This window comes from Elaeis guineensis, chromosome 8, assembly GCF_000442705.2.
Source record: "Elaeis guineensis isolate ETL-2024a chromosome 8, EG11, whole genome shotgun sequence".
Classification (NCBI taxonomy): Eukaryota; Viridiplantae; Streptophyta; class Magnoliopsida; order Arecales; family Arecaceae; genus Elaeis; species Elaeis guineensis.
The window spans coordinates 101,608,083-101,617,408 of NC_026000.2; positions in this window are offsets into that span (position 1 = coordinate 101,608,083).

Consider the following 9,326-nt stretch of genomic DNA (forward strand, 5'->3'; position numbering starts at 1 on the left):
AATCTCTTTGTCAAGACTTTGCTAAGCTCATGCAGGGGGAGTTCGAGATGAGCATGATGGGAGAACTTACCTTCTTCCTCGGACTCTAAATCAAACAAACAAAAGAGAGAATCTCCATCACCCAAAGCAAGTACACCAAGGAACTACTCAAAAGATTTGGAATGGAGAACTCCAAACCAATTGGCACACCCATGAGCCCCTCATGTAAGCTTGACAAGGATGATGAAGGTAAATGTGTAGACTTAAAATACTATAGAGGTATGATTGGCTCTCTATTATATTTAACTGCAAGTAGGCCTGATATCATGTTTAGTATTTATTTGTGTGGTAGATATCAGTCTAATCCTAAAGAATCTCATTTGAATGCTGTTAAAAGAATCCTTAGATACTTGAATGGTACTCAAACTCTAGGGTTATGGTACTCTAAGGACTCACTAATTGATTTATTAGGATATTCAGATGCTGATTTTGCTGGATGTAGATTAGATAGAAAAAGCACAAGTGGAACTTGCCAATTTTTTGGAGTTAACCTAATCTCCTGGTTTAGCAAGAAACAAAATTTGGTAGTGCTGTCTACGGCTGAGGCCGAATACATTGCAGCCGGAAGTTGTTGTGCTCAAATCTTGTGGATTAAGCAACAACTCGAAGACTTTGGAATCAAACTTAATGAAATACCAATAAGATGTGACAACACAAGTGCCATAAATCTATCTAAAAATCCAATTCAACACTCAAGGTCCAAACATATTGAAATAAGACATCATTTTATAAAAGAACATGTTCAAAACAAAAATATAATTTTGAATATGTTTGCACTGAAAATCAATTAGCTGATATCTTTACAAAGACCCTTAGTGAGGATAGATTCTGTGAAATTAGGAGAAATCTAGAAATTCTTGATCCTTATGCCTAAATATCTCTCCAATTCCAAAGATTTGATGTCAAAATTTCTTTGAACTCAATTTCCATCATCTCTCTTGGTCCTAAAAGCTCAAGATTATCATTCTCACAACTTGTCACTGAGCAAAATTCCTTCTTCCAAAATTTTAAATTTTTTCGGAATTTATTCATATTTTTTCTAAATTTTTGAGTTTCATGAGTCGACCCCCTAGGGTCGACCCTATGGCATATTTGAAATTATTGCCAACTTCCCACGGGCTCTTTCCTTTTAACTTGAAGCCTGTTCATGAGCCGACTCATTCTCTTCGTCTTCCTCCCTCCAAGAACCATCATCCCATCCTCATTCTCTCCAAAACCAAAGATTTAGCTCAAGAATATTTTTCCCTTCTCCTCTCCACCACAAATCACCGCCTGGGAAAGGAGATTTTCGCATCTTTCCCCTTTGATTGAAGTGGTTGGAGCGTGCCCTAGCCTCCATCGTTCTTCTCAAAACCGCCTCTTCTCTCCGCCAAAATCCCTCTCCATCCTTTTGTAACCCTTCTTCTTCTCATCCACTTGATCCTCCGAGTCTCCCTGCCTGCTGTTGTGGTGAGAATGGCTCCAAAGATGAAGCTCCCTCAGAGAAGAAAATCGATCTGTGAGCTGGAAGAAAACGTCCGCAGAAAAAGGCAAGCTACTCAGTCCTCCACTGCTCCCATTCCGATTTCTGTGTCAGCTCAAGGTCCCTCTCAGTCTCCCCTTAGCCCTAGCAAAATTCCTTTATCTGATAGGAAGGTTGAAACCGGAAAGAATGTGGATTTTAGATTCTTTGAAAAAGAAGGTTTCACCTTTGGAACAAAAATAAAAAACCAGGGTTGGGGTTTTTACTGCTCTCTCAAGGAAGTTACTTTTGTAGACCTGGTTAGAGAATTTTATCAAAATCTGCATTATGGCAATGGAACAGTGACTTCTACAGTTAAGAGAGTTGATATTTGTCTGGATCCTATTATTTTGGGAGAGATACTTCACTTGCCCTGTGAGGGATATTCTTACATGGAACTCCCAGTGAAGGAAGAGGGGATCAGTGTAATTCTAGGAGGAACCTACTCGGGAAGTTTGAATAAATTGGAAGCCAAAATTTTGTCAATTGAAATGAGGATCTTACATCAATTAGTGACAAAGCTCTTCTTCCCTAGGAGTGGTAGGCATGACCTCCTTTCTGACAGAGATATTTGTGTAATGTTTCATGTGATCACTCAAACCCCATTAAACCTCCCTGCATTAATGATTGAGGCCATGAGAGAGACACTGAACAGATCCAAGGCACATCTGCCTTTTGGTATGGCCCTTACACTAGTTTTCAGGAGGTTTGGAGTCAGTTTTGAGGCGGAGGCATCTGCTAAGCTTTCTCACGTAGACACCATCAACCAACACACTCTGCACCGCATGGGATTTACTAAAACTGATGGTGGTTGGATCAAGGGTTCTGAGGAGAGAGCTGAGGACAGAGTAGAAGACAGAGCTGAAGAAGAAGGTCCCTCATCTCCTCTCCATGACTTCAGGGCAGCATCTCCAGATATCTAGTTCGTTCCAGACCCAGAGGCTGGCCCTTCAGAGTTCACCAGGAGGCACACACCAGTACATCAGCCAGAGAGCAGAGCACCTCCTCTAGAGTTCAGATTAGCTGATGATCAGATCGAGCTGATTTCTCAGCATGTGGCTTCCTTGCTTTCTCGACAGTGGAGCACTTCAACATTTACACCAGGGTCCACTTCATTAGATTCATCTAATCAGACCTTGATTCCCCATATCTTCACTGTATTTCAGTTGATCTCAGATCAGTCTATTCAGATTCAGCAGCTAGAGGACAGCATTTGGAGACTGACTGGGAGAGTTCTTGACTTACAGGGGCAAGTCTTAGCTTTGGCCCATCCTCAGCCACTGGAGAGCTCTATTGAGGTCACAGACCTTACTGCAGAGGCTGGCAGGCTCAGAGGTGCATTGGAGGGTGGTTATGAGTTATTGAGGAGAGAGATCAGAGGCTCGAGTGAGCATGCATCTACTCAGTTCACTGCTCTACTTCAGTCTGTTTCGAGAGCACGGAACGTTCTTGATTCCATTAGACTCACTCTTTCAGTCCAGTCCTTGGCCTCTCAACGTTCTCAGCCTCCTAGTTCATCTCGCTCACCTGCTCGTGGCAGAGGCAGAAGGGGTAGAGGACATACTCTTGGTCGAGATCCATCATCTCCTCACCCTATCTCTGATGACTCCAATCCATCAAGTCATGAGCTTTACTAGATCCTAGGTGTTAGCCTCCTGTTCTTTCTAGGATCTGTATTTTTGGGCCATGTAATGACATTAGCTAGCTGACTTTTATGATATGAAATATGTATTGAAACAACTATGCTTTTAATCATCTTTTACTTATATATCTACTCTTTGTAATGATGTCAATCATCTTTTGGTTATATATCTTCTCTTTGTTGAAACAACTTCTCTTTTTTGATGATTCATATCTATGGTAATCTATAGCATATTTTGGTTAATGATTGCTATATTCAGGGGGAGCAAACATTAATGATTAGCACTAGAAGTTTGAAGAAACACTAAAGAGAAAACGTATTCAGAAAAAGAGGGGGAGTTAACAATGTTTGATGATGTCAAAAAGGAGGAGAAATTAAAGAAAAAGAAACCCATCAAAAGCAAAATTATAAATTATTAGAAATTATAAAGAAAAAGAAACATATCAAAAGCAAAAATTATAAATTATTAAAAGCCTTGAAAATAAAATGAATGAATTGGGGAGAAATTAAAGAACAATATCAAAAGTAAAATTATTAAATAACTTAAAAATACAATGAGTAAATTGCTAAGTACAATGCAAATAAGCAACCTTTAAAATTACTTCTTTAAACATGCTCTGATATGCTTTAAAATTTAAACTTGCTCTGATACATCTTAAAGTTGACATGCTCTGATATACTTTATAATTAATTCTTAGACATGCATTGGTACATTTAATTATTTTTGCTCTGATACTAAAACTAAATAATCAAATGAGAATGAGCAAATTTTCAAGATACAACTTGCTCTGATAACAAAAATAAATTTTCTACTCTAACACCAAAATCACATAATCCAATGAGCAAATTTTCAAATCTTTAAGCAAATGGCCAAACTATCTATGCATATGACCATTTGTATCACATGCCAAAAGAATCAATCTTCTTTTCAAGCAAATGCACTTATAATGCATCCTTTTGAAATTAATGATTCACATAAATACTTTTGTTCAAGTATTTTGTCATCATCAAAAAGGGGGAGATTGTTGCTCTCTAGATTGATTTTGATGACTACAAAGCAGTTGAAGGGGTACCAATATTTTTTATTTGGAAAAGTCTTTGTGCTCTTCAGGGGCAAAATCATAATTTTACCAAAACCCTGAATTGAAAGTATTAAATGATAGAACAAAAGATTTGTGATCTATTGGCGAAAATTTCATTATTTTTGGACTTGTATTTTGGAAGTTATGCATGTTTGAAATCCATGAGTCGACCCATGAGTCAGCTCATGGCACAATGAGCAGTTTGGCACGCAGAATTTTTGGCTTGGCACAACCTGTGAGTTGACTCATGAGTCGACCCTCAAGGCATGAGTCGACTCATGAGTCGACCCCTGCAGTTTTAGACTAAAAATTACAGAACCCTATTTTCTGGTTTCTTCAACAGAGGTCGACTCATGAGTCGACCCCTGAGGCATGAGTCGACTCATGAGTCGACCCCTGTGATGGGATTTTTCCACAACAACTAGTTTTTAACCCATTTTAAGTGCTTTTAATGCTCATTTAATGTGGTCTAACGGCTCTTTTTCAGCCTAGAATATTTTCCTCTATTTCTTAAAGCTATAAAAGGATTCAAAAGGAGGGAAACAAAAAGGGAGATAGCAAGAGATTAAAAAGAAAAAGAAGAGCATTCAAGAGAGCATTCAAGAGCATTCAAAAGAGAAAATTTGAAAAAGGGTTTCTCAAGCCAACTTTTCAGCCCTAATCAAGAGCTCATTTAAAGCTTTCAAGAAGCCATCAATCCAAGCTCACCAACTCCTCAAGCGCTCAATCAATTCTCCATCCACCTTGAGGAAATCCAAAAAGGGACTTCTTCTCTTGAGTAAAGTATATTTAAAGTTATATTCGCTCATTAAAGGAGCTTTTCTTGTACTTATTTGTGCTATAAATTATTTTACTCAGTTTGAGTGATTGTTTTTGTTTTGGAGGGGTTCCAAAACAAGGGAAGGTTGATCCAAACCTAGAATCAGAGTGTATTGGGTTGGCTTGTACCCGAAAAATAAGTGGACTAGCTTGGGATAGCTAGTGTCGGAGTTTTCGACGTTTGTATTCGGGCTGAATACAAGTTTAGTGGATTGGAATTCCCAAGTAGGAGCTTGGGGAGTGGATGTAGGTGCAAGGTTGGCACCGAACCACTATAAATCTTTTTGTTTGTGGTGTGCATAATTGCTTCTCTTTAACTCTTCATTATTTCCTTGGATTCTTGCTTTTGGCAATTAATCTTGAATTAAGGTTTTTCTCCTCATTCATTTAGCTATTGACAAACTTTTTTTATAAGCCATTAGTTAAGTTCAAAATTTTTAGAAACCCAATTCACCCCCCCTCTTGGGTTGCATAGCTGGACAACAGTTCACCTGTGCTACTTTGTTCTCGATTGGACCCATTAAGAAAGGACATCCTTCTATTGTGTGGTCTATGACATTACACCTATTGCAAATGGATTTGCAACTTGGTTCACTCGGGTGTGTCCCTTGAGTTCTAGGGCCTCTATCCTATGGATCAAAGATGCAAATTTAGCCTCTTCAGCTAGGAAAGATGAAACTTGATATACATCCCCTCTTGAAGATGTGAGTCTATCGAGTTTCCTAGTAATCTCCCATTGTAGGCTCTTTTTTGCTAGGTCCTCTAGAAATTACTAGGCTTCTATAGGCTCTTTGTTCATGAATTAACCCTGACACATTGATTCTAACATAGTTCTAGAGTTTGAGTCTAGTCCTTCATAAATGATTTGGCACAACCTCTAAGTTTCTATTTCATGGTGTGGGCATTGACTCAAAAGATTCTTAAAGCGATCAAAGCACTTCCAAAAAGACTCACCGGGTAATTGATAAAATTGATTAATTTCATTCCTAAATTTGGCAATCTTATGGTATGAAATTTTTTTTTTTAGAAATACTTTAACAAAACCCTCCCATGATACTATAGATTGGTTAGGAAGACTGTATAACCACTTTTTGGTACTATCCTTGAGGGCAAAGTTGATCAACCTAAGTTTTACAGCATCCTCAGTAAGCTGTTGAAGCTGCATCGTGGTGCATACTTTCTCAAATTCTCTCATAAAAATATATGTATCCTTGATTTTGATGAATTTGGAAAGCATGTTTATGATCTGAGGTTTAATTTTAAAATTGGCATCAATTTGTGACAGTCGGATGCATGAGGGTTGGGCTGACCCAACTAGGTAGCAAAGATCTTTCAGTACTTGAGGTTCATGTTTGGGTTCATCATTATGGGCTTAAGATCTACTAGACTCGATGCAAAGTTTGGATCTATTCTCACTAATTGACTAGATATTCTTGTCCAAGAAAAAATTTAAGAATTTTTAGTTATTTTTATAATTTTTTTTAAAGAGAAGAAAAAAGAGAGATGGATGAGAAAAGAATTCTAAATATAAGAGCTTAAGGAGTCATAAATCGAGAGATGATAGAGAAGAATATTTTAATTAGGGTTAATGATTGTAGGTTAGTAATCAAGTTATGCACTCAATTCTAGCTAAGGATAACCCTAGATCTATACAGCTTCTAACTGCCAAGGTTATCTTTGAGCACTCCAAATAAAACACTAGCCTCTCAATTGGCTAGATAAGTATAAAGTTGGTGGGAGTTCTCCCATTGCTTTCTTTAAATACCAACTGAGTTGGCGAGATCAGTGAACAGAACCAATTAAATAACCACCTTCCTTCAGGATGTAGTCCCTGAACCACTTTTCTAGACACCACTCAAACTGACTAACCCTAATTTGATCCAACTCTCAGGATCCCTTATCCTATTGAGCTCGAGAGTCCTTAGGGGCCAACGTCTAATTGATTTTAGGTTAAGGTTTAGGTCAATACAATATGCAGAATGATGGTTTGTGGGTCAATAAAGTGTGATGAAATCCCCACCTTATCTTGTTTAGGATTTGTGCCCTTAAGATGTTTTATGGAATTATGTAATGCAAAAAGAAAAGGTGGCCAGATTTGCTTTTACTTGTTAGGTTTTATGATTAAGTATCTAATTCCCTAAGTAGATTATGAGGTGTCAATGTAGAGATTTTTATTCTGAAATAAAAGTAAGTTTGACTAAGAAACTAAGCAAGTTAGAAAGCAAATAAAAAGAAACTAAGAATAAGATTAAAAAAATTAATAAAAAAATAATTGTGCCTGGATCTCTGACAAATGGTGTCAAAATTTGATCACTGTCGTAGACCATCAAGAATAAAAATCAACTCAAACTATATAGATAGGGTGAGTCAAGATCATTTCCATGAGGATTTAGGGTGTTTATCCTTTTTTTTAAGAAGAAATAAAAGAGAATTGATTGTAGGAGGATTAAAAAAAAATAGAATAGTAAAAATTAAATTAAAAATATAAATTAATTTATGAAAAAAAATAAATCAAAAAAATAATTCAAAAATTTTGAATCCATCATGCAAATTAGATTTATTTATTTTTATATTGTAATATTAATTCTTATGATTAGAGTATCGGTATAGCTTATCTCTAAGGGGTACGGACTGTATCAGTAAATCACGGCTCATCCTATTAGAGTATAAACTATCCAAATTCAATTACAAGATATAAAGTTTAATCTAATATATCACGAGCTATCTCTCTTAGGTACGTACCATATCTAGGGATCACGGTACATCAGTGAAGGGTATAAGCCATGTAGGCTAGATCAATACTTTAGAAAAATAAAAAGATATGAAATAAAAGTATAATTTTATTATATAAAAATTAAATATATAAAAAAAATAAAAATCTATTTACAGGCTTCATCATATTCTGTTTCCCAGCTATGCAACCCAAGAAAGGGGTGAATTGGATTTTTAAAATTTTAAAGTTAATTTAGAACCACAAGGATTAAGTAATAATAAGCAAGTTATATGAAGTAAGTGATTTAAGCAAAGTGTAGAAATGAGATGCAAGAATGCAAGAAAATAAAAAATTTAGATAGAGAGCAAGTAAACACACCACAAACAATCAAAGTTTATAGTAGTTCGGTACCAACCTTGCACCTACATCCACTCCCCAAGCTCCTACTTGAAAATTTAAATCCACTAAAATATATTCAACAAGAATACAACGTCGGTACCTCTGACTCTAGCTATCCCAAGCTAGAACACTTATTTTTTAAGTACAAGCCAACCCAATACAATCCGATTCAAGGTTTGGATCAACCTATCCAAGTTTTGGAACCCTTTCAAAACTAAAGATCAAGTCAAACATAAAATATAAGAGTTAATGACAAAGAAATACAAGTTTAGCTCCTTTAATGAGTAAATAAAGCTTTAAGTATACTTTACACAACAAGGAAGAAGCTTTTCTGATTTTTCTCAAAGTTGTTGAAGACTTGAATGAGCTCTTGAGGGGTTGGTCAACTTGAAAATAAAAGCTTCTTTTGCTTGAAAAGGGCTTTTTGCTTAGGGCTAAAATGAATGCTTGAATCTCTTGTGTTTTACCCTCCTTTAAGTACCTTTATATCTTCAATAGATGCTAAAGAGAAATCTAGGTAGGATTAGAGCCATTGGAGAGTATTAAATGAGCATTAAATATGATCAAAATGAGCTAAAAAACTAGCCATTATGGAGATTTTCTGTCACAGGGGTCGATTGATAGGATCGTCTCCTGTATAGGGGTTGATCCCAGGGGTCGACCTCTGTGGCGCAGAACAGAAAGTGACTATTCTATATCTTTGGCTTGCATAGATAATAGAGGTCAACCCTGGGATCGACCCCTAACACAAGAGTCGACTCATAAGGTTATCCCCTTTGGGTGTGCCAACCAAAAATAGCATGTCGTTCAGCCCCTTTTGATAGGGATTGACCTTAGGGGTCGATCTTTTTCTTTAAACTTGATTTTCTCTCAAAATATACATCCAAAAAATATAAAATTACCTGTAATAGATCATAAATCTTCTGTTCTTGCTCTTGAGACTTTCGAATTAGAACTTGATAAAATTATGATTTTGCCCCTGAAATACAATAATCTTTTTTCAAGCCAAAATCATTAGTAACCCCCTCAAATATTTTGTAATTATCAAAATCAATTCATGGAGCAACAATCTTTCCCTTTTTTATGATGATAAAATACTTGAGCAAAAGCAAAATATAACATATATAAAGT